Genomic DNA, 27,234 nt, shown 5'->3' with positions numbered 1-27,234 from the left:
AATGTTCTCGTCCAAACTGAACAGGAGACCGCATATTCACCACGATCATGGTTAATTGATAAGACACAAGGGAAAACTAACACAGCCAGCCCCGTCCAATCGCCGCCTCAGCCTCAGGTAGCCGCACCCCAGACAGCGCGCACAGCCAGAACTCCCGGCTCGCGGCCACCTCGCTCTCGGCCGCGCCCAACCGCCAACAGTTACCTAGCGCCATGTGACCCGGCAAGAGGCATCGCGTGACTCCATTTTTAAAGGGCGGGCACGGGCGCGACCGTTTGAAAGAACCAGGCACAGCTTTATACCGGCAACAGCAGGTACCGTCCCGCCTTCCATAATAAACCACAGCAGGTACCGTCCGCCCTCCACAATAAACCATAGCAGGTACCGTTCCCGCCCGCCATAATATACCACAGCAGATACCATTCCCACCCGCCATAATGTACCGTATCCTCCCTGCCATAATCATCATCATCATCATAGGCAGTCCCTGGAAGCGAGGATGACTTGCTTCCACACCATAAAAGCGATGAGTTTACAGGTGTTTCAATGAAGGACCTAATATTCCAGATCCCGAACTACATCTTGGAGGGTGGAAGATGCCTGTGTGTGGATTTTTTTAACGTGTGGTAGCCGTTGCACATCAGCCACCACACAGGCTTGATAGAGCTAGATCATGGTCCAGTGGCAAGGATTACCCAACACGAACTGGAGACCAGCTCTGTTGCACGGACCGAGCGTGCACACATATCGCAGTATGGGCTGGCCCGTGCTGCCCCGGGCCCTTGCCTTTTCTGGGCCCCAGATTCACACCTCTCCTGGGCCTCCATCTACAAACTCTTGCCTCTCCTTCGTCCCTCCTGCTGTGCCTGCCCGCACTGCAATCAGTGACCTGGCTTCGCAGCCATCGCCCTCCTGCAGCAGCAAGCGCTGCTCCCTGCAGTGGTATGCTGCCGCACGCTGCTCCCTCCAATGGCCCCGGCCTGCTGATGGTCTTGCAGGCCGGGACTGCGCTGATTTCCGGGCCAGGCCGCCGCACGCTGCTCCCTCCAATGGCCCCGTCCCCGCCTGCCATAATATACCACAGCAGGTATCGTTCCTACTCGCCATAATATACCACAGCAATACTGTCACTGCCCGCCATAATATACCACAGCGGGTACCATACCCTCCCTGCCATAATATACCACAGCGGGTACCATCCCCTCCCCGCCATAATATACCACAGCAGGTACTGTCCCCTCCCCGCCATAATATACCACAGTAGGAACCATCCCGCCTGCCATAATATACCACAACAGATACCATTCCCTTCCCCGCTATAATATACAACAGCAGGTACCGTCCACAGCCACCATAATATACAACGGCAGGTACCATCCCCACCTATCATAATATATCACAGCAGGCACCGTGAATAAACTGTTTTTTTCTAGCGAGATGATTGGTAATCAGAGAATATAAATTTAAGATAATTGACAAAAGATTCAGAGGGGAGAATTTTTTTTAACGCAGCGAGTTATGATGATCTGGAATGCACTGCCTGAAAGGGTGGTGGAAGCAGATTCAATATTAACTTTCAAAAGGGAATTGGATCTATACCTATGGGGAAAGAGCAGAGGAGTGGGACTATTTGGATAGTTGTTTCAAAGAGCCGGCATAGGTACAATGAGCAGAATGGCAGCCTTCTGTGCTGTAAGATTCTCTGATTTTATGTATGAGAACTAGACAGATGCTGAGAGACATGGAAGAGACATACAATAGTGTCACTTCAGCTCAGATGATTGAAATTCCCAATACTGAGTCAAAAAGTTGTGGGTGCAGTTCCCAGCCCAGGACCTAAACACATAAAATAAGACTGAACCAGATTATGTCAGGAGGGATACAGCATACAAACAAAAGAGTGCACTAACAAATAGGGTCCAAGTAACAAAAATAGCGATAAGACAAATAGGGCTATAGTACAAAATAATGTTAAGATGTCTAATAATGTTAAAAAGACAAATCTAAAAACATTGTATTTGAATGCACGAAGCATCTGTAATAAGATAGATGAATTAACAGCGCAAATAGATGTAACGGATACAATATTGTTGCAATTACGGAGATATGGTTGCAGGGTGACCAGGGTTGGGAACTGAATATCCAAGGATATTCGATATTTAGGAAGGACAGGCAAAAAGGAAAAGGGGTGGTGTGGCGTTGTTAGTAAAGGATGAACTCAGAGCAATAGTGAGAAAGGATATTGGCTCAGAAAATCAAGATGTAGAATCAGTCTGGGTGGAGCTAAGGAGCACCAAGGAGTTGTCTATAGGCTTCCAAACAGTAGTGGTAATGTAGGGGACAGTATCAAACAGGAAATTAGAGATGCATGTAACAAGGGTACGACAGTAATTGCAGGTGACTTAAATCTACATAAAGACTGGCCAAACCAAATTAGTAATAATACTGTGGAAGATGAATTCCTGGAGTGCGTACGAGATGGTTTTTTAGACCAGTATGTTGAGGAGCCTACAGGCGAACAGGCTATCCTAGATTGGGTATTGTGTAATGAGAAGGGGTTAATTAACAGTCTTGTTGTGCGGGGTCCTTTAGGGAAGAGTGACCATAACATGATTGAATTCTTTAGAAAGTGAAGTAGTCCAATCCGAAACTTGGGTCCTAAATCTAAACAGAGGAAACTATGAAGGTATGAGGAATGAATTGGCTATGATAGATTGGGAAGAGTCATTAAAAGGTATGATGGTGGATCGACAATGGCTAATATTTAACGAACGAATGCATGAATTGCAACAGTTATCCATTCCTTTCTGGCATAAAAACACAAAAGGAAAAGTGGCCCAACCATGGCTAACAAAAGAAATTAAGGACAGTATTAGATCCAAAGAGGAGTTATACAAAGTTGCCAGAAAAAGTACCAAGCCTGAGGATTGGGAGCAGTTTAGAATTCAGCAAAAAAGGACCAAGAGACTGATTAAGAGGGGAAAAATAGAGTATGTAGTAAACCGACTGCAAAAGTTTCTACAAGTATGTAAAAAGAAAAGGATTAGTGAAGACAAATGTAGGTACTTTACAGACAGAAATGGGAGAATTTATAATGGGGAACAAGAAAATGGCAGAACAATTAAATAAATACTTCGGTTCTGTCTTCACGGACATAACGTCCCAGAAATGCTGGGGAACCAAGGGTCTAGTGAGCAAGAGAAATTAAAGGAAATGATTATTAGTAAGAAAATAGTGCTGCAGAAACTAATAGGACTGAAGGCCAATAAATTCCCAGGGTCTGATGATCTGCACCCCAGAGTACTAAAAGAGGTAGCCATGGAAATAGTGGATGCATTGGTTGTCATCTTCCAAAATTCTGTAGATCATGGAACAGTTCCTGCAGATGGGAGGGTGGCAAATGTAACCCCACTATTTAAAAAAGGAGGGAGAGAGTAAACAGGGAACTACAGCCCGGTTAGCCTACCATCAGTAATAGGGAAAATGCTAGAGTCTATTATAAAGGATGTGATAACAGCACACTTTAGATAATATCAATGGGATTAGACAAAGTCAACATGGATTTATGAAAGGAAAACCATGTTTGACAAACCTACTGGAGTTTTTTGAGGATAGAATAGATAAGGGAGAACCAGTGGTTGTAATGTATTTGAATTTTCAGAAGGCCTTTGATAAAGTTCTACATAAGAGGTTAGTGTGCAAAATTAAAACACATAGGATTGGGGGTAATGTACTGGCATGGATTGAAAATTGGTTAATTGACAGTAAACAGAGAGTAGGAATAAACGGGTCTTTTCCGGGGTGGCAAGCAGTGACTAGTGGAGTACCACAGGGATCAGTGCTTGGGCCCCAGCTATTCACAATATACATAGAAATGATTTGGATGAGGGAACCAAATGTAATATTTCCAAGTTTGCTGACAAAACTAGGTGGGATTGTGAGTTGTGGGGAGGATGCAAAGACGCTGCAATGCAATTTAGATAGGGTGAGTAAGTGGGCAAACACATGGCAGATGCAGTATAATGTGGATAAAGGTGAAGTTATCCACTTTGGTCGGAAAAACATAAAGACAAAGTATTATTTAAATGGTGATAGCTTGGGAAATGTCGATGTACAAAGGGACCTGAGTGTCCTTGTACACCAGTCATTGAAAGCAAACATGCAGGTGCAGCAAGCAGTTAGGAAGGCAAATGGCATGTTGGCCTTCATGCATGAGGATTTGAATACAGAAGCAAGGATGTCTTACTACAGTTATACAGGACCTTGGTGAGACCGCACCTGGAGTATTGTGTGCAGTTTTAGTCTACTTACCTAACGAAGGATATACTTGCCATAGAGGGAGTGCAACGGAGGTTCACCAGACTGATTCCTGGGATGGCAGGACTGTCATATGAGGAGAGATTGGGTCGACTAGGCCAATATTCACTGGAGTTTAGAAGAATGAGAGGGGATCTCATTGAAACGTATAACATTCTGACTGGGTTAGACACATTGGATGCGGGGAGGATGTTTCCCCAGGCTGGGAAGTCTAGAACAAGGGGTCACAGTCTCAGGATACGGGGTAGGAAATTTAAGACCGAGATGAGGAGAAATTTTTTCACTCAGAGGGTGGTGAACCTGTGGAATTCTTTACCACAGAAGGCTATGGAGGCCAAGTCACTGAGTATATTTAAGAGGGAGATAGATTCCTAGACACAAAAGGCAACAAGGGGGATGGGGAGAAAGCGGCAATATGGTGTTGAGGTAGAGGATCAGTCATCATCATATTGAATGGCGGTGCAGGCTCGAAGGGCCGAATAGCTTACTACTGCTATTTTCTATGTTTCTATGAATGAGGAGTTACTAAATTATGGGAAGTGCTGTCCTCCAGATGCGTCATTAAAACCAAGACTCAGCATGCCTGTTCAGATGGATGTTAAAGATCCTGTGACACGATTGAAAGAAGAGCAGGGAGCTCTCATTTCTTGTTCAAGATTCTTTCCTCAGTCATTAGCAAAGACAGATTAATGGGTTATTAATTTCAAGATCACAAAATATTTACAGATGAAGAAGGTCATTGAATCCATCCAGATCGACTCTAAGGTCTAGATTTTCCACTTTTTTTCCATGCTTAACGCCCACTTAACGTCCATTTTACTGCTGAAATGATGTATAACGCCCATATATCGCCCATTTAGCCACAAAATGGAAACTGACAGGAATTTTTCGGAAACTTATCGGCGAGCGTTACTTTCCCCATGTGCGTAATGCCGGGAAAAAATAATACGGCCTGCCCACTTTTTTTGGGCGGAATCATCAGAATGGGCGAAATCAACGCCCATAATATCGGCCAGCGTTACTTTCCGCACGGAATTAACGCCGAGATTCAATAATACCGCCTGCCCACTTTCTTTTGTTGTAAAGATGATACTTGCCGAAACTAGCGGCCATGAGATGGTCCAGCATCACTTTTACCACCTTGCACACATATCGCCCACAATATCACTCGCCCGAAAAACCGCCCGGAAAAAGTGGAACTAACTGGAATTAATCACAGCATTATGGATGCCATGTTCTAATTCACATGCCGCATCCTTTAAAAGGCTGCTGTGCTTCAACCTCGGTGGCGTTCGGATGTACTCTGCAGGTCGTTGGAGTTGATGTGAACATCTTGACCATACTGTGACCGATTGGAATTTAATAGGTATCTTCATCAAGACATTCATTGTTTGTGACCAATTGGTGGAAAACAGAGAGCTATTGCAATGGGGCCTGTCATTTCTCACCCTCTCTTGATGACCAATTACATGCTGCAGACTCGAGATGGCCGAAGGTACGCTCCACAGCATTATGGCCAAGGCTGGGAACTCAACATCCAGGGGTATTCAACATTTAGGAAGGATAGACAGAAAGGAAAAGGAGTCAGGGTTGCTGGTTAAAGAGGAAATTAGTGCAATAGTAAGGAGAGACATTAGCTTGGATGATGTGGAACCGGTATGGGTGGAGCTGCGGAATACCAAAGGGCAGAAAACGCAAGTTGTGTACATACCATGAAACAGTAGTAGTGAGGTTGGGGACAGCATCAATCAAGAAATAAGGGATGTGTGCAATAATGGTACAGCAGTTATCATGGGCGACTTTAATCTACATATTGATTGGGCGAACCAAACTGGTAGCAATGCGGTAGAGGAGGATTTCCTGGAGTGTATTAAGGATGGTTTTCCAGACCAATATGTCGAAGAACCAACTAGAGAACTGGCCATCCTAGACTGAGTGATGTGTAATGAAAAGGGACTAATTAGCAATCTTGTTGTGCGAGGTCCCTTGTGGAAGAGTGACCATAATATTCTTTATTAAGATGGAGAGTGACAAAGTTAATTCAGAAACTAGGGTCCTGAACTTAAGGAAAGGTAACTTCAACGGTATGAGGCGTGAATTGGCTAGAATAGACTGGCAAATGATACTTAAAGGGTTGACGGTGGATAGGCAATGGCAAACATTTAAAGATCACATGGATGAATTTCAACAATTATACATCCCTGTCTGGAGTAAAAATAAAACGGAGAAGGTGGCTCAACCGTGGCTAACAAGGGAAATTAAGGATCGTGTTAAATCCAAGGAAGAGGCATATAAATTGGCTAGAAAAAGCAGCAAACCTGAGGACTGGGAGAAATTTAGAATTCAGCAGAGGAGGACTAAGAGAGGGAAAATAGAGTATGAGAGGAAGCTTGCCAGGAACATAAAAACTGACTGCAAAAGCTTCTATAGATATGTGAAGAGAAAAAGATTAGTGAAGATAAACATAGGTCCCTTGCAGTCGGATTCAGGTGAATTTATAATGGGGAACAAAGAAATGGCAGACCAATTGGTTCTGTCTTCACAAAGGAAGACACAAATAACCTTCCTGAGGTACTAGGGGACCGAGGGTCGAGTGAGAAGGAGGAACTGAAGGATATCCTTATTAGGCGGGAAATTGTGTTAGGGAAATTGATGGGATTGAAGGCCGATAAATCCCCAGGGCCTGATAGTCTGCATCCCAGAGTACTTAAGGAAGTGGCCCTAGAAATAGTGGATGCATTCGTGATCATTTTCCAACAGTCTATCGACTCTGGATCAGTTCCTATGAACTGGAGGATAGCTAATGTAACACCACTTTTTAAAAAAGGAGGGAGAGAGAAAACGGGTAATGAGAGACCGGTTAGCCTGACATCAGTAGTGGGGAAAATGTTGGAATCAATCATTAAGGATGAAACAGCAGCGCATTTGGAAAGCAGTGACAGGATCGGGCCAAGTCAGCATGGATTTGTGAAAGGGAAATCATGCTTGACGAATCTTCTGGAGTTTTTTGAGGATGTAACTAGCAGAGTGGACAAGGGAGAACCAATGGATGTGGTGTATTTGGACATTCAAAAGGCTTTTGACAATGTCCCACACAAGAGATTGTTGTGCAAAATCAAAGCACATGGTATTGGGGGTAATATACTGACGTGGATAGAGAACTGGTTGGCAGATAGGAGGCAGAGAGTCCGGATAAACGGGTCCTTTTCAGAATGGCAGGCAGTGACTAGTGGAGTGCCGCAGGGCTCAATGCTGGGACCCCAGCTCTTTACAATATACATTAATGATTTAGATGAAGGAATTGAGTGTAATATCTCCAAGTTTGCACATGACACTAAACTGGGTGGCGGTGTGAGCTGTGAGGAGGATGCTAAGAGACTGCAGGGTTACATTGGACAGGTTAGGTGAGTGGGCAAATACATGGCAGATGCAATATACTGTGGATAAATGTGAGGTTATCCACTTTGGGGGCACAAACACGAAAAGCAGAATATTATCTGAATGGTGGCAGATTAGGAAAAGGGGAGGTGCAATGAGATCTGGGTGTCATGGTTCATCAGTCATTGAAAGTTGGCATGCAGGTACAGCAGGCAGTGAAGAAGGCAAATGATATGTTGGCCTTCATAGCTAGGCGATTTGAGTATAGGAGCAGGGAGGTCTTACTGCAGTTGTACAGGGCCTTGCTGAGACCTCACCTGGAATATTGTGTTCAGCTTTGGTCTCCTAATCTGAGGAAGGACATTCTTGCTATTGAGGGAGTGCAGCTGAGGTTCACCAGACTGATTCCTGGGATGGCTGGACTGACATATGAGGGGAGACTGGATCAACTGGGCCTTTATACACTGGAGTTTAGAAGGATGAGAGGGGATCGCATAGAAACGTATAAGATTCTGACGGGACTGGACAAGTTAGCTGCGGGAAGAATGTTCCCGATGTTGGGGAAGTCCAGAACCAGGGGACACAGTTTTAGGATAAGGGGTAGGCCATTTAGGACTGAGATGAGGAGAAACTTCTATGCTCAGAGAGTTGTTAACCTGTGAAATTCCCTGCCGCAGAGAGTTGTTGATGCAAGTTCATTGGATATATTCAAGAGGGAGTTAGATATGGCCCTTACGGCTAAAGAGATCAAAGGGTATGGAGAGAAAGCGGGACAGGGGTACTGAGGGAATGATCAGCCATGATCTTATTGAATGGCCGAATGGCCTACTCCTGCACCTATTTTCTATGTTTCTATGTTTCTATGTGCCCAATGTAAGACGTGCCAGACTGATGAGGAGGACCAGACGTTACAGCCCCCTCAAAGTATAGGGACAAGCGGTCTTACCTCGACTTGCACGACACCACCTGCCTTCAGAGACTGCGCTTCCACAAAGAGGTTATCACTGAGGTATCACTGAGGTATGCCAGCTCATAAGGGGAGATCTGCAGCCTGCCAGCACCATCAGTACTGCATTGTACGTCGAGGTCAAAGTCATTGCGGTACTGTCGTTCTATGTGTCTGGTTCTTTTCAGGCCTCAGCTGGCGACATTTGCGGTCTGTCTCTGAATGCCACATATTGCTGCATTGACAGGTAACTGAAGCCCTGTACGCATGCAGGTGGGGCTTGATCAGCTTCTCTATGACCAGGGAGGCACAGAGTGAGGGGGCTCTAGGATTCTCCAGAATTGCAAACTTTCCCAAGGTGCAGGGAGCAATAGACTGTACGCATATCAGGATGCAGAGGTTATCAGAAACTGCAAGACATTCCATTCCCTGAATATCCAACTTGTTGTTGACCACCAACAAAATATAATGGCAGTGAATGCTAAATTTCCAGGCAGCATCCATGATGCTCACATCCTGCGTGAGAGTACTGTATCTGACTTGTTTAACAATCAGCCACAAGGTCAATGCTGGATGCTTGGTGACAAAGGATATGGCCTCGCCACCTGGCTGATGAACCCCCTGCGTGACACCCACACTGAAGCCGAGAAGTGATACAACAAGAGCCACAGAGCCTCTCGCAATATCGTGGAGAAAACCATTGGAGTGCTTAAGCAACGCTTTAGATGCCTGGACCACTCGAGAGGCAAGCTCCAATACCACCCTCAGCAGGTAACTCAATTCATGGTGGTGTGCTCCATGCTGCACAACTTGGCTATCAGGAAGGAACATTTGAACCGAACAGTTGTCTGAAATCATCAGTATTTCTGTAAAAACCAACCCTTCACCCCCCCCCCCCCCCCTTCCCGCTTCTCCTCCCCACCTCTGCCCCTTTCCCTTCCCCTCCTGACTCCAAGATGCCTGGCCGAGGAGCTCCTCAGGCGATGCTTTATTGGCAGGGGTGGGGGGAATGATGGCCGAACCGCTGCTTGGACGGATATGGGAGAGGACGGTCCCGAGGTGGGAACGTGTTCCAAGCCAGAAGCAAGGTGTTGCTCCTGGCTCTCATGTGGCTGGCAATGGGGATGCGGCATCTTGGGGTGCAGTGCAGCGCTCTGGGACCACTGGGAGCTCTCTGCCACTAGTGTTCCTGGCTCTCAGCTCTAGGGCCTCCACCATCCCTTCCATGTTATATCTTATTTGTTGGAGAAAAACTTGGTGCCAACTATGTTTTTGGTGCTTAGTAGGCTTTTTGCTGCTGATGAATCTTCCTCGTGCCTCCCACAACAGCCAAACAAGCACACATCACAGCCACATGCGCTTTCAGTCTCTCTCAGCTCCCTCTCAAGCGCATGTCATGATGACCCTTGACCTCCTGAATCGCGGGAATCGAGCATTGCCATGCCGTTACTAAGGACGGCGACACTTTACGGCAGAAGGTCAGAGAAATTTAACGCTACTGCCCATTTCATATCGCTCGCGGTAACGCCCAATTTCAAAAATTAAGACTAGGTTCTTTGAGGATGGGTGAGAAGCCGGCAATCTGAAAACCCATTCTTTCCGCCCAAGCCAGAAATAACGCCCATTTTTGGGCGATATGCACAAAAGTGTAAAATCTAGCCCAAAGGGTTGAATTTTAATGGGGAATGCAGGTTGGGAGTGGTATGGGGCTCTGAAGTGGTTGGGAAAATGGGTTTCGTGCAGGCCCTACTGAATTTAATGGCAGGGCCTGATTTGCATGTGGAACCTCTGTAGTGGAGTATTTCAAATCAACACTCAACACAAGGTCTGGGTTCCAAGATTCAAGTAGTCTTTATTTTGCACTGGTAGGGAGCTTGCCTGTTGGTTGTCTGTAGCTAGGCCTCTCCAATGATACAAAGTTCCAAGCAATCTTTTATACACTTAATGATGCATCTCAGCCTCGTGCACAACCCCCCTATGCCATTTAATTGGCCCAAAGCCAATTGTTGATTAACTAATTCCCTTTCGCGTCACACAACCATTCGCCTAAGTCTCAAATGGAGTTTTTCCAACGTGTCACTTTTGACCCCTTGCCCTGTTTAACTGCCCCTCTATGTCTCCTGTGGTTCAACAGTTTAGCTATTTGTAATTGTCCTCAGGGTACACAGCTTGTAACAATTAATCATTCCGACATATTATTTCCCTTTAAACTCCTTTAGAAAGTTGGCCACTACAAAAGCCTGTGTCAGCTCGTTTTAGTTCCGAGATCTATTCTTAACCCTTTAATTATAATAGAGCTCAGAAGCCCCACTTCAGTCCCCCCCTTTTGGTACTTGGCTACCCAGTCCAAGATTACCAACCGAATTCTACTTCGTCCTGTGTCCCCTGCTCCATTCTGTGGTGATCAGCCACGCAGTTTGGGGGATTTGGGACGTGACCCACGTCTCAAAGTATTTCAGGGTACTCGGCTAACAACTTTAGCTGTTCCATAATTAAAGCTTTTGCTTTCCTTCTCCAGTGCCTCTTTCTGTATGCCATGCATGACCCAATTTCCCATCCGACAGCTAGCCCTAACTGTATGATCACCAATACATGAGAGGCTGTATGCATCCACGGATGGAAAGTCACATTCATTCCCCAATTCCATACATGTTCCCACTATTGAGTGCCTTCCAGGGTTTCTTCAATGTCCTTTGAATGCTGTATGGAATCTTCCAGTATGCTTTTCTCAGTATCTGTTTTGAATTGCGTCAAATGTTCTTTCAGACGGCGAATGTCTTGCCAACTCGGTATCTCATACTGTTCCATTTCATCATCCCATCTCGGGTTGTTTATAGTGATGTTCTCGATATGTTCCTCTCTTCGTGGGAATAGGTATCGATGGCCTAGTTTGACCACAGCTTTAGGCGTAAAACAGAAATTAGTTTGTGGGATCGCACATATGACATTACCCTGCTACTACTCATTTTCCTTGGTAGATATGCAGTATGTCTATTGTCCCGGGCTGACTAAGGGGGCTAATTTCCAACGTGCAAATAACCGTCTGAGTGTACCTCTACGCTATATGTTACCCTCCTTCCATGGGGTGTGCGCACACTACCACATCTAAATATTGAATGCAACCATCGGTATACACTCCTTGAAATGTGCCACTGAGTTTTACCGCATAAGAGGGCATATCGTAGAACTGAACCCGGGATTGGCCTTGTATTTCGCCTATGCTCTATCTGTGGGATAGCTAGAACCATACCTATCAATTTCAATTCTCTAGTAATACAATTACTTGGGGACAAGAACACTTGTGTTGTCTTACGAACATCACAGAGGGTAATACTGTCCTTAGTCCATTTGGACAACTGCTCATTACTTATCCAATTGGGTATTTTTTCCTGTTTCATCTGGTTTACATTGTATCGGATGTTCCCTAGTAACCATGTGCCATACATTGCACATACAAGTTTTTTATGTGTTTCTTGGGTTAGATCATTTCGTCACACACTTACCTTATTGATAGTTTGGGCCTGAGGCTCTCAGATTTCCTCAACTTGCAGCATTTGTCTGGCGACCTCGTCCCCTGTTTCTGACCACTGTGAAGTCCGATCGTTTCCCTTTAGTAAAAGGGTTCTCAAAAGTTGGGCTAAGTCTTGAATTTCTTGGTCTATACTGGCTATGTCAAATGTGTTAACAGTTGCCACCCTCGCCGCATACCGATAGTGTGTGTCGGTTGTTGTTAGACAATAGATAACACGAAAATCACACATTGCCTCGTGGTTCATTGCCAGACTATCTCGATCATATGTACCGTAAGTATCACCTCAGCGTCTAGCCGTTGTGAGCCTCTGTTCCGCATTTTGCTTAATGCCCATTGTACGTGGCCCTCAATTGGCCCAATTAACTATCCAAATTCATTATATCTTCCCTTTGGCAGTTACACTTTTAACTCCTTTCTTACAGTAATATTTACTTGCCTACGCAAATAAATACTTAATGAAACCCGCGCCCCAAGTCTCACAGTTTGGACTGGGGTAATACAAAAAGTTCCTGTTGCAATGGGCAAGTCAGGTTTGTACCGTACTGGTATTCCCAATGTATGGTGCTGACACAGTATTCACCCTTCCCTCTTTATACATATCGTACAGGAAAATGCTGTCCCGCAATTACCTTCATTGTGCAGTTCCATGTTATCCCATCCACCCGGGTTATATTTCCAGTGTTCATTATATCCTACTATATTTTCTCAGGCATGATTGAGTAATACCCTACTATCTCTAACAGGGTGATGTCATTCTGTTCCTGTAAATGATACTCATGCCACCAGGTACACCTGTACCAACCTTCTGACTTGGCACAGAGTCTTAGTAAGTTAATAAGTGGACATTGCCCTAGGTCTCGATCAGTTACCCAAAAAGAGAGCTTTCCCTCCGCAATCTGCTGCAGGTTTCCTTGGGCTTGTTCCACTAACCAAGATCCATACATTACTTTGAGCCGTTTCGTTGAAGACAATTTGTTCCCCTTCTATAATCTGCTTTACCCCCTTTTTAGCATTGAACCCCCTTTTAAACCCCACTTCACCTCTGTTTCCCATCTGCAGCCAACCAGGTTGAGCGGCTGTGGCACTAGGCCGCAGAGAGAGGGGAAGGAGGAGCAGGGGGTGGAGGAGCAGGGGGAGGGCCGGAGGAGCGGTGTGAGTGTTGACAGAGCAGCAGGGAGCGATCAGAAACAATCTGGTCGATGAAGCAAATCGGGGGCCAGTTTCATCAGCCAGTTTCCTTAAATAGACCAGGGACAACTTTTTTCTGACAGTTCTTCTGTCAGTGTTCTTCAGCATTTGAGTTGCTGCAAACACTGACAAGCACGGCACAAAAGTGCACAGCTGCACTCAGGCTCTCCCATGAATCTGTTGTGGAGTATTACAAAGATACTCAACACGGGTCTGTTTCGAAGAAAAGAATCATTTATTATAAAGCACTCAATCGAGGGAGAGATAGCTTCTACACAAGTTCAGTAACTCGGTGACCCAAACCAGCCGTTCTCTCTGAGCAGCTTTGGGGCTGCTATTTTTATACATTCAAAATCATGAAGCATACATGCGGAAGTTTTCCATTGATTGTTTCCCCTAACACGTCACAAGTCCTCGCTTAGTTACAACAATTTCATTGGTACATACAATTTCATTCTGTCACTTCTGTGCGCCTCTTATCTGATTAGTTACGTGCTACATCATTATTTTTCTACGGTTAAGTAAGTATAAAGAACTTGTTCCCAGACCTATGTGTCCTTGATTATATTTGTTATTAATGACAGACAAACTGGAGTGTTTCAATCCTCCTTTGTATTGTTATTTCGTACCATGCTATGTGAACCAGCCATTCCCACAGCTTGCCTCTCCACGATATGCCTGCTTTCCCATCACACACTACACTCCTGATAATTACAAGCTTAGCTACAATACTTTTAGAAATACTAATTATTTTAACCCCTTCAATCCCCCCTTTGGTCATATGGTTAATCTAACCCAATATGAACAATTATTCACCTTGTCTGATTCATGTGTACTCCGTCCAGGTCTCATTGATCAGGCAATAGGTTGGGAGCACCCACAAATCATATCAGGTATTCATTCTGCAACAATTTGACCTGTTCCTTAGCTTGTAGCTTTGTTTGGGTATACCTCTTCTGTCTTTTGCACTTATTACATAACATCACTAACCAACTCAAGGCTATTACTATCTATACTGCCACTAGGGTATGTGAAAGGATCCTTATCCATGGATGTGTTTCAATGTTCATTCCCCAATTCCATGATCTCAAGTACCAAGGCGGGTTTTTCAGGTTATCCTTTATTTCACTGTCCAGTTCTTTGCCTTTAACCTTTAGCTCATAATATCTTTTAATGTTATTTCTTAATGGTCCTTTGAGCTCAGTTAGATCTTCAGGTAACAGGGGAATTGGTGGCGCTTGCTCTTCCATGTAATCATCAATATTTTGCTTAATCTCGTCGCTTATATCTAATGTCATTGCCTTCCTGGCATGTATATATGTCATGCGTGCTCGTCCCACCGCCACCGACACTCTGGGAGTAAAGCAAAAGCAAAAGTTAGGTATTGTAATGTTACAAGTCAAGCCTCCATAATCGTAAGTTCCCAGGCTAGTTACCACACAATATTCTCCTCATCCTTGATAGGCGTAATGTGTGGGTTCGGTTCGGGCAGGGCTTATTTCAATGACACATCCTTCGTAGTATTGTCAAACCCGCAGCTATCCTTGTTCCCGTCTCCCACTGGGTGAGGGCATATAGTTAGGCTTCCTTCTCTCCGGATAAAGATATTCCCCTTATCTTTCCATTCTTTTTGATCGCATACTGGTCCATCGGGTAATGGTGAATGTACTCTTCCTCTCGTATTATCCCTATGCTTTCAACTTCATATAGAGGATATGGGTATGAGCCTTGGTTTATTATGGGGATCACTAGTATTATTCCTACGATAGGGGTTTGTTTCCCCTTCCATCCTCCTGTAACCGCATACACCCTAGTCATTCCTTTCAGGGTGCAGGCGTCTAATGGCCCAGTGTGCTGTGCCATTTTCAGTTGGGTGTTGTTTACCCAGTCTGGAACTCACCCAGTTTGTATCTGATCCATATTGTGTCTCATCTGACAAATCATCCATCCGTATAGGCATGACATGTGTCTCTTTTCCTGTTTTCGGCATCATCCTCTCGTTCCTGCTTATTTATCTCGTTAATTGTTCGTACATGGCCTTCCAATACGGATATACCCTCTAGCAGTATTTTGGCTGTTTTAGATCCTAACTCTGAAGATTCTATCCCTATCCCAGCCTGTTTCCTCATTAGGACCTCCATCGTTCCCCTCAAACTATCTACTCCTGCTTGGATCGTCTGTAGATCTAGTGCATTTATTAGAGAGGTCCCTGTATTTACTCCAGTTAGTATGTCATTTACTATAGATCTCCTCTGTCTTCCTTCTTTGTGTCTCAGCTGCTTGTGATACTTCCTTGCTCCTGATGCGTCACTAGCTTTTCTCAGGATTGTGGCTAGCCACCATGTGTACAACGCTTTAGTCTTGGGGCTACACCTTTCTGGCAGGTATAGGTCTGTTAAATTTATGATCACAGGTAACATTTCATGTTGCACATTGTCAAATAACAACATTCCCTCCGATCGCGTCACCAACCCGCTGGATGGACCTTCAGTAAGGAGGGGGCAAGTAATTGGTGGTCGTGTTGTTGGTTCTGGGGTCGTGACTACAGATTTTTGCTGATAAATCACCACTGTTGGACCTGAACACATTCTCTCTTCCTGACATATGACCCATTCTTTCGCTTTTACCGAGGCTGGCTCTAAAACCGTGTCCCTGTCTGGGTCAACTATTACTTCTGTTCCAGGTTTAACTACCATGCGCTTTCTCAAGGTTAATTCCCCTGGTTTACAATACAGTATTCGATATTCAGGTAACAGTTTTGTTATCCACTCATCTTGTGGCTTCAAGATAAACGTTCCTGACACTCGGAAGCCGCCCCCCTAGGGGCTGGTTTACATAGTTGTTGTACCCTCTGGTGTGGGTATATGCTTCTGTGGTAGCTTGTCCTTGTCCTTGTAGAATCATAAGGGCGATGGTGATCACGTTTATATACATTCTGTTGATAAAACACATCCTCGATATTCCAGGTTTTTAGTTAGATTCTTACCATTTCTACTTCTACCGGATCTCCAGACATGTGACCTTTCCCAGATCCATTTAATTGTGGCAAGTACCCCTGGTATTACAAATATTACTCCTAGTCCCCCGAAAAGTCCATCTATCAATGCATTCCTCCATTCCTTCTACTCCAAGGCATATTTTAAGGAGTAGATTACCGGGAGTAACTTAGGTTCCGCCATCAGCCGTACCCTTATATTCTTTCAGCTGGGACCAATGTTTCCATCGGCCTCCACCTTTCATATTTATACTCGCACATGTGTCACCACTGATTAATACTTCATATGGTCCGCTCCATTGTGGGCAATTCTCTAACCCATTACCTTCGCTCCAATCTCCGGCACTACCGCCGAGGGTTTAATCCCTTTATCTTCATCCTCATTTCTTTGTCTTTCTCTTACTTCCTGCCGCATCTCTTTCAGCTGCTTACTCAATCTGGTAATGGTCTTAATTCTGCCCCTCCTGTAACCATCCCCTCGGGTAACTTCATTGCTCATCCAGTCATTAACTCATAGGGGGTTAATCCTGTCATTCGATTTGGTGTGGCCCGTAATCTCATTCTGACCAGAATTGTCCGGTTTCCTGTATTTCAAAAACAAGTGAAAGTTTATAAACTATCTTAACACAGAAGTGCTTGCAATTCAAGTTCTCGCAAATCATTTCCAAGGTTACGTCCATATCTTATCTTGTCTCCCCCAAACGGCATTTCTGTCTCTCATCAGAGAAAATGGCATTTTTAGATTGTTTCTAAACTTTTTGGTATTTTTTTTCCTAAACTGTTAGGTATTGTTTCTTTTAAAAAGGTTTTCAAACTCAAGATTTTCCAATACAACCAAAATGTTTATCAAGGAGGTATCACCTAAAATATCTCAAAATCCCAATTTAAATCTCTTTTACTGAGCTAGAAGCTTTCATGTCATTTAAAACAAGATTCTACACAAAGGAAAACGAGGGCAGATCTTCCTCTAGCCTGTAGCCTCGAGAAACCCACGCAGGCTTTTTTTTTAAAGGCAATACACTCTCCCTTCTCCTTTCTTTATCTCATTCATAGACTAAATTTATTGTCTTTCAACCCAATATAATCAATGATTACGTGTTTTTTTTTTAACAAATAATTGGGCGTCTCGGCTTGCAATAACCAAATTGAAAAGACAGCACTTTGTTATGATTCTAATTGATTTAAAATGAGACCACACATTTTTAATTGAAGTTTTATCTTTTGTTAAACAAACCTATCCTTTATGCATTTCCTAGCTCCGTAACTTATCATCAAAATAAATCCACATCTGTGTTTATAACTTAAAATGTCATTCAATTCTAGGTTCACACATTCTTAAAACTTCCCACATCTAGGACAACACTACAAAGGTTAAAAACTTTCAGCTCTCTGCCCGAAAAAGTGGGTGGAGCTAAAACAAACATACAGATGCACCATTTCTCTTTTAAAAGACTAGCTTTCAGACAAATGAAAAATTCATTAACTCCCACCTCAAATATTCTACAGTCAAGAAAACTTCCACACAACCACTCACTAAAGCTTATCTCTTTCTTTCTCTGCACAAGAGCTGAAGCTTCTGTGTCGGTTTTATATACTTCTTAGATCTTCCCATTCTATCTCCTACTCTTAATTTGCGCAATTCCTCTAATTGTGGCCTGGCCATGGCCTTATACAGTGATGGTGGTCACTGACTGACCACCATCAATCCTGCCTTGGCGACTTTCTTGTGTTTTTGTTTTTCCCACCATTCTTTTTGTTTAGTGGGGTCTTCTTTGGGATCCCATCCGTCACTTAACATAGTCACAATCAGTTTCTTATGGTCGTCCGAAAAATATCTCCGAAGGGAGCTGTCGGCCCCCAGTCCAGCATATCCTTACACGCCATACTCAGCTCGGTATGTCTACCCCTATATCGGTTTCACTGTATTCTCAGATACCAACCGTCCCGCTACTCGGTTTCACTTAAACCCAGAGTCTACGGTCCCACCGATATTTCCATCGATTTCACTGTATTCTTAGATCCTGATTGTCCCTCTAATCGGGTTCCTTGAACCTAGAGTCTACAATCCCATCGATGACTTATAATTTTTCTGTTTCTCCCACCATAATTTCTGTTTGGACAGCTCTATTTTGGGATCCCACCCATCACTTAACATAGTCATTATTAATTTCTTATGGTCATCCGCAAAGTATCTACTCAGCGACCCGTTTGGTCCCCAGTCCAACAGATCCTTGCATACCATCTCACGTTTGGGCACGTCTACCCCTTCCACCGGATTCTGTGAACTGTCTCCAAGCCCTTGGACTCCTCTAACATTCGGCCGGACTAACAATACTGATTGCCTCCCTAATCTGGTCCTCAAATCTAGAGTTTGCAACCACTACCAGTTTTTCACTTTGACTTATATATAGTGACGGATATACAACATATTTAAATTACTTCCAACACCGCGACAGACCTTTCTTACAAGTTCGGACACCCCAGGTGACCGACACGTTTCGTGGCAGATTACATCGGATTTATAAGTGGTATTTAAAACACACTCGTGATGGTCTGCAAATTTCCGTCTGTCTTTCATCCGGGTGCGTCCTGCCAGACTACGCCAATTGTTGTCGAGTATCACATAGATACACAACACAGGTCTGTTTCAGAGAAAAGAATCGTTTATTATAAAGCACTCGATCAAGGGAGAGACAGCTTCTACACGAGTTTAGTAACTCGGTGACCCAAACCAACCGTACTCTCCGAGCAGCTTTGGAGTTGCTATTTTTATACAGTGAAAATACAAACAAAATCATGAAGCATACGCGTGGAAGTTTTCCATTGGTTGTTTCCCCTAACACGCCACAAGTCCTCGCCTAGTTACAATAATTTCATTGGTACATACAATTCCATTATGTCACTTTCGTGATCCTCTTATCTGATTAGTTACGTGCTACATCATTATCTTTCTACGGTTAAGTAATTATAAAGAACTTGTTCCCAGACCTGTGTCCTTGATTATATTTGTTATTAATGACAGACAAACTGGAGTGTTTCAATCCTCCTTTTGTATTGTTATCTCGGACCATGCTATGTGAACCAGCCATTTCCACAGCTTGACTCTCCACGATAAGTCTGCTTTCCCATCACACACCACACTCCTGAGAATTACAAGCTTAGCTACAATACTTTTAGAAATACTAATGATCTTAACCCCTTCAACTTCCTCCAGATGCTTATGGAGGGAGTCACAGCACTTAGGGAGGTTTTCTCTCTCTCTCCTGTGATAGTTGGAACTGGTGCTCTCCACTCTCCCGTCCTGTGACGGTTGGAGCTGGTGCTCTCCACTCTCTCTCCTGCGACAGTTGGAACTGGTGCTCGCCACTCTCTCTCCTGTGACAGTTGGAACTGGTGCTCTCCACTCTCCCGTCCTGTGACAGTTGGAACTGGTGCTCACCACACTCTCTCCTGCGACAGATGGAACTGGTGCTCTCCACTCTCTCTCCTGTGACACTTTGAACTGGTGCTTTCCACTCTCCCGTCCTTATATATATCAGTAATTAACTTTTAGCATTGTTGTTGCCAATTTAAGTGTATCTAAAGGGTTAAGTCATGGCAGGAGAGCTCGGACACGCGTTATGCTCCTCCTGTACTATGTGGGAAGTCAGAAACACTTCCGGTGTCCCTGACGACTACATGTGCGGAAAGTGTGTCCGCCTCCAGCTCCTGACGCACCGCGTTGCGGAGCTGAAGCTGCGGGTGGATTCATTCTGGAGCATGCATGATGCTGAGAATGACGTGAATAGCATGTTTAGTGAGTTGGTCTTACCACAGGTAAAGGGTCCACAGCCAGATAGGGAATGGAAGACCAACAGGAAGAGCAGTGCAGGGAAGGTAGTGCAGAGGTCCCCTGCGGTCATCCCCCTGCAAAACAAATACACCGCTTTGGGTACTGTTGAGGGGGATGACTCATCAGAGGAGGGCAACAGCAGCCAAGTTCATGGCACCGTGGCTGGCTCTGCTGCACAGGAGGGCAGGAAAAAGAGTGGGAGAGCGATAGTGATAGGGAATTCAATTGTAAAGGGAATAGATAGGCGTTTTGCGGCCACAACCAAGACTCCAGGATGGTATGTTGCCTCCCTGGTGCAAGGGTCAAGGATGTCTCAGAGCGGGTGCAGGACATTCTGAAAAGGGAGGGTGAACAGCCAGTTGTCGTGATGCATATAGGTACCAACGATATAGGTAAAAAAACGGGATGAGGTCTTACGAGACGAATTTAGGGAGCTAGGAGTTAAATTAAAAAGTAGGACCTCAAAAGTCGTAATCTCAGGATTGCTACCAATGCCACGTGCTAGTCAGTGTAGGAATCGCAGGATAGCACAGATGAATATGTGACTTGAGTAATGGTGCAGAAGGGAGGGATTCAAATTCCTGGGACATTGGAACCGGTTCTGGGGGAGGTGGGACCAGTACAAACCGGACGGTCTGCACCTGGGCAGGATCCGAACCAATGTCCTCGAGGGAGTGTTTGCTAGTGCTGTTGGGGAGGCGTTAAACTTATATGGTAGGGGGATGGGAACCTATGCAGGGAGACAGAGGGAAATAGAAGGGGGACAGAAGCAAAAAATAGAAAGGAGAATAGTGAAAGTGGAGGGCAGAGAAACCCAAGGCAAAAAGCAAAAAGGGCCACATTACAGCAAGATTCAAAAGGGGCAAAGTGTGTTAAAAAGACAAGCCTGAAGGCTCTGTGTCTCAATGTGAGGAGTATTCGGAATAAGGTGGATGAATTAACTGCGCAGATAGCAGTTAACGGATACGATGTGATTGGCATCACGGAGACATGGCTCCAGGGTGAGCAAGGCTGGGAACTCAACATCCAAGGGTATTCAGCATTTAGGAAGGATAGACAGAAAGGAAAAGAAGGCGGGGTGGCTGGTTAAAGAGGAAATTAATGCAATTGTAAGGAAGGACATTAGCCAGGATGATGTGGAATCGGTATGGGTGGAGCTGCGGAATTCCAAAGGGCAGAAAACACTAGTGCGAGTTGTGTATAGACCACCAAATAGTAGTAGTGAGGTGGGGGACAGCATCAAACAAGAAATAAGGGATGTGTGCAATAAAGGTACAGCAGTTATCATGGGCGACTTTAATCTACATATAGATTGGGCTAACCTAACTGGTAGCAATACGGTGGAGGAGGATTTCCTGGAGTGTATTAGGGATGGTTTTCTAGACCAATATGTTGAGGAACCAACCAGGAAGCTGGCCATCCTAGACTGGGTGATGTGTAATGAGAAGGGACTAATTAGCAATCCTGTTGTGCGAGGCCCTTTGGGGAAAAGTGATCATAATATGATAGAATTCCTTATTAAGATGGGGAGTGACAAAGCTAATTCGGTAACTAGGATCCTGAACTTAAGAAAAGGTAACTTCGACGGTATGAGGTGTGAATTGGCTAGAATAGACTGGCAGAGGATACTTAAAGGGTTGACGGTGGATAAGCAATGGCAAACATTTAAAGATCACATAGATGAACTTCAGCAATTGTACATCCCTGTCTGGAGTAAAACTAAAACTGGGAAGGTGGCTCAACCATGGCTAACAAGGGAAATTAAGGATAGTGTTAAAACCAAGGAAGAGGCACATACATTGGCTAGAAAAAGCAACAAACCTGAGAACTGGGAGAAATTTAGAATTCAACAGAGGAGGACTAAGGGTTTAATTAAGAAGGGGAAAATAGTGTATGAGAGGAAGCTTGCAGGGAACATAAAAACTGATTGCAAAAGCTTCTATAAATATGTGAAGAGAAAAAGATTAGTAAAGACAAACATAGGTCACTTGCAGTCGGATTCAGGTGAATTTATAATGGGGAACAAAGAAATGGCAGACCAATTAAACCAATACTTCGGTTCTGTCTTCACAAAGGAAGATCCAAATAACCTTCCGAATGTACTAGGGGACAGTGGGTCTAGTGAGAACGAGGAACTGAAAGATATCCTTATTAAGCAGGAAATTGTGTTCGAGAAATTGATGGGATTAAAGGCCGATAAATCCCCGGGTCCTGATAGTCTGCATCCCAGAGTACTTAAGGAAGTGGCCCAAGAAATAGTGGATGCATTCGTGATCATTTTCTAACAATCTATCGACTGTGGATCAGTTCCTATGGACTGGAGGGTAGCTAATGTAACGCCACTTTTTTAAAAAGGAGGGAGAGAGAAAACGGGTAATTATGGACCGGTTAGTCTGACATCAGTAGTGGGGAAAATGTTGGAATCAACCATTAAAGATGAAATAGCAGCCCATTTGGAAAGCAGTGACAGGATCGGACCGAGTCAGCATGGATTTATGAAAGGGAAATCATGCTTGACAAATCTTCTGGAATTTTTTGAGGATGTAACTAGTAGAGTGGACAAGGGAGAACCAGTGGATCTGGTGTATTTGGACTTTCAAAAGGCTTTTGATAAGGTCCTGCACAAGAGATTGGTGCACAAAATCAAAGCGCATGGTATTGGGGGTAATGTACTGACATGGATAGAGAACTGGTTGCCAGACAGGAAGCAGAGAGTCGGGATAAACGGGTCCTTTTCAGAATGGCAGGCAGTTACTAGTGGGGTGCCGCAGAGCTCAGTGCTGGGACCCCAGCTCTTTACAATATACATTAACGATTTGGATGAAGGAATTGAGTGTAATATCTCCAAGTTTGTGGATGACACAAAACTGGGTGGCGGTGTGAGCTGTGAGGAGGACACTAAGAGGCTGCAGGGTGACTTGGACAGATTAGGTGAGTGGGCAAATACATGGCAGATGCAGTATAATGTGGATAAATGTGAGGTTATCCATTCTGGAGACAAAAACACGAAGGCAGAATATTATCTGAATGGTGGCAGACTGGAAAAAGGGGAGGTGCAACGAGACCTGGGTGTCATGGTTCATCAGTCACTGAAAGTGGGCACGCAGGTACAGCAGGCGGTAAAGAAGGCAAATGATATGTTGGCCTTCATAGCTAGGGGATTTAAATATAGGAGCAGGGAGGTCTTACTGCAGTTGTACAGGGCCTTGGTGAGGCCTCACCTGGAATATTGTGTTCAGTTTTGGTCTCCTAGTCTGAGAAAGGATGTTCTTGCTATTGAGGGAGTGCAGCGAAGGTTCACCAGACTGATTCCAGGGATGGCTGGGCTGTCATATGAGGAGAGACTGGATCAACTGGGCCTTTATTCACTGGCGTTTAGAAGGATGAGAGGGGATCTCATAGAAGCAATTAAGATTCTGATGGGACTGGACAGGTTTGATGCGGGAAGAATGTTCTTGATGTTGGGGAAGTCCAGAACCAGGAGACACAGTCTTAGGATAAGGGGTAGGCCATTTAGGACTGAGATGAGGAGAAACTTCTTCACTCAGAGAGTTGTTGACCTGTGGAATTCCCTGCCGCATTGAGTTGTTGATGCCAGTTCATTGGATATATTCAAAAGGGAGTTAGATATGGCCCTTACGGTTAAGGGGATCAAGGGATATGGAGAGAAAGCAGGAAATGGGTACTGAAGGAATGATCAGCCATGATTTTATTGAATGGAGGTGCAGGCTCGAAAGGCCGAATGGCCTACCCCTGCACCTATTTTCTATGTTTCTATGTTTCTTCCCTTCCAACGGACGGAAGAGACCTCCCCAGAACACCAACGCAGCCTGGTTGCACATTGCACAGGAGAGCACAAGCAGGAATGTCGTCAGGAGGACCTCGCTGCAGTGGTACAAACCTTTCAATGATCTCAGTAGATCATGAAACGTTCCTGCAAAGCCACACTCAACCTCATCCTGCTGTGCCACTCATCACTGCCGATCACTCTGCATTCCGTATCCTACTCCTGACATCTTTACTCACACCAACTGACCTTGCACCACCCCCGATCCCTCTCTCTTTCTACATTTTCACTTCCCCATCTCACTAGCCACCCCTCACACTCACTCTCAACCTCGTCCAATCATATCAACTAACAACAAGCAAAGGTAGACACTTGGGTGTTTTAACCAATGTTCATACAGTGCGACGTCCAAAGTCCGGAATGTTCCAGAATCTGGACACTGGGCCGATCCGTGGCGGGGTCGTCCAGAAACCGGAATATGTTCCAAAATCCAGACTCCCCCCCACCTCGGTCGCCCAACCTACCCCTGCCTTGCCCGACCTGCGGCCGCCCCCCGACCTCTCCCGACCTCTTGCGGTCCAACCGACCTCCTCCGGCTTTGGCCCGATCTCGCCCCCCCCGCCAACTTCCGACCACCCGACTGACCCCTCCGGCCGCCCGACCTCCCTCTGCCTCAGTCCAGCCTCCAGCCGCCCGACCTCACCCTGCCTCGGCCTGACCTCACCCCGCCTCGACCTGACCTCCCCCAGCCAAGGCCCGACCGATGCCCCCCAACCTCTGGCGGCCCAACCAAACCCCCACTCGGCTTCGACCCAACTGACCTCCCCCGACCTCGGCCCGACCGACCCCTCAACTTCTGGTGGCCCGACCAACTGCCCCGATCTCTGGCGGCCCAACCGACCCCACCCCCTCCCCCCCCGACCTCTGGCCGCCCAACCAACCTTCCCCGGCCTCGGCCCAATCGACTTCCATCAGCTCGACTGACTCCCCCATCCGATCTCCGGTGGCCCAACCGACTACCCCCCCGACCTTTGCCGGCCTGACCGTCCCCCCCGCAGCCTCAGCCCAACCGATCTCCACCCCCTGACCTCCGGCAACCCAACCAACCACCCCACACCCCCGACCCCCCAGATCTCCAACGGACTGACCGACTCCCCCTCCCGTGCCCTACCTACCTCCCTCAGCCCAGGCAAAGATGTTCCGAAATCTGGAAATACCCGGAATCCGGAACGGGCTCGGTCCCGAGGTTTCCGGATTTCTGACGCCATACCTGTATAGAGTTTCTGCTAATGTGTTGTCAAACATTGAAATCTTTATTTTGCACTTTGACATATTTGTGTGCACCTTTGGAAGTGGCTTAGTGATTTTTAGTGAATGGTCAGACAAAAGGGTACCTTGCACAATGGTGATGAGTGTGAAAGGAATAGCTTGGGTATGGTTTATGGTGCTGGTGTGGGGTGATACCAACCTGGCACATCATGTGGTAGCCAGGGTGCACAGCATCAAGTGAAGTAAATGTAGCCATGGTAATGCCATCCCTGGCCTCCCGGGCAACAAAGTGGTCGGGTGCTGATGCCCTTTGCCCTATGCAGCATCAGGTGATTGCGGAGAAGGTTTGGTGATGATGCTGGCGTGTTTAGTGATGCTGGTGTTGGGCTGATCATGGTGGGATTCTGAGTACCAAGGTGAGATTTTGTTAAGAGCTACAATGCTGCAGGAATAGATGGCAGATGAAGTTGAAATGACAGAAGCGATCTGTCAATGGTGAGAGAGGTTGCTCCAAGGGGGTGACAATGAATAGAGAGTTCACTGCAAACACTTCCAGCCTGCATATACCTCAAAAATTCCTTCCAAGTCCTGAATGCTTCATCTTCGAACATTGGAAAGTGAACAGCTGTGAAATGGTAGCTTTTATACCACTTCTGCAGCTGGTAACTTGCCAAAACAATAGAGAGTCACTGAGAACCCGACTCCACTTAGCTGGCATGTTATTGAGGGATGGCAAAGCTGTCAAATAGTTGGTAAAATTGTAAATGCCTGCTTTTAATCCTCTTAAATAGCACTAAACTACCTGTTAAGTACCTTGATGAAGTGGCCCGCTGCTTGGTGTCGGGTCTGCAATCCGCATGCAGATCTGACAGTTGAGAAACTGACAAGGAGGTGGGTTGAGAACGGGATGCCGACCCGCTGTCAATCAAGGCCATTTTGACAGCGGGCCCACCTCCAAACCTGCACTCGCAAGGCTGGGAAGATTCCGGCCTTTAACTTCTCTCACAGCCGCAACCCACCTGTTTTTTAGGTTAAAATTCCCTCCTTAAGATCACCTCATTGTAGCATCCAATTATTTTTTTATTCCCTTTCTAAGCTGGAATGTCACAGTTTCTCAAGATCCTTAACACGAGCAATTAGCCTTGTGACTCTTCTCTACATAGTCCCCAGCACTTTCTTAGTGCCACTACCCCTCCAACTTGCATTCTACTGTTTTGGCTATGTAGATCAGCATTCTATTGGATTGTTGATCGCTGCTCTGCTTGGCAATATCATCTGAAAACACGTCAGGTTCTACGTGTACGCTAACGACACCCAGTTCTACCTCAGCACCATCTCTCTCGACCCCTCCACTATATCCAACTTGTCACGCTGCTTGTCCGACATCCAGTACTAGACGAGCAGAAATTTCCTCCAATTAAATATTGGGAAGACTGAAGCCATTGTCTTCAGTTCCTGCCACAAACTGCGTTCTCTAGCCACTGACTTCATCCCTCTCACTGACACCTGTCTGAGGCTGAACCAGACCATTCGCAACCTTGGTGTTGTATTTGATCCCGAGCTGAGCTTCTGACCACATACCCGCTCCATCACCAAGACTGCCTATGTAACATCGCCTGCCTCCACACCTGCCTCAGCTTATCTGCTGCTGAAACTCTTATTAAAGGCCTTTGTTACCTCTGGATTTGACTATTCCAATGTTCTTCTGGCTGGTCTCCCATTTTCCACCCTACATAAACTTGAGCTCATCCAAAACTCGTATCCTAACTCAGACCAAGTCCTGTTCACCCATCATTCCTGTGCTCATTGACCTACTTTGGCTCCCGGTCCAGCATCACCTCAATTTTAAAATTCTCATTCCTTGTTTTCAAATCCCTACATGGTCTTTCCTCTCCCTATCTCTAACCTCATTCAGCCCAGAACCCTCCGAGATATCTGTGCTCCTCCAATTCTGGCCTCTTGCGCATTCCCAATTTTAATTGCTCCACCA

At 45.5% G+C, this 27,234-nt stretch overlaps 1 protein-coding gene across 3 annotated transcripts in view; it reads left to right on the top strand.

The window, feature by feature from the left end:
• The first annotated feature begins 249 nt into the window (after positions 1-249).
• Positions 250-27,234, top strand: part of LOC139257295 (thioredoxin domain-containing protein 3 homolog) — a 242,399-nt gene continuing 215,414 nt past the window's right edge. Inside the window, exon 1 of one of the 3 annotated variants that reach the window (XM_070874468.1) lies at positions 250-314. The gene's annotated coding sequence lies outside the window, so the exon portion shown is untranslated. The remainder of the gene's footprint in view (positions 315-27,234) is intronic. The other 2 variants (XM_070874437.1, XM_070874506.1) reach the window with 2 other exon arrangements.

The sequence above is a fragment of the Pristiophorus japonicus genome, chromosome 1 (assembly GCF_044704955.1).
Source record: "Pristiophorus japonicus isolate sPriJap1 chromosome 1, sPriJap1.hap1, whole genome shotgun sequence".
NCBI classification, from domain to species: domain Eukaryota; kingdom Metazoa; phylum Chordata; class Chondrichthyes; family Pristiophoridae; genus Pristiophorus; species Pristiophorus japonicus.
Note: the sequence above shows the minus strand (reverse complement) of the source record. Positions and strands in the feature narration are given on the sequence as shown.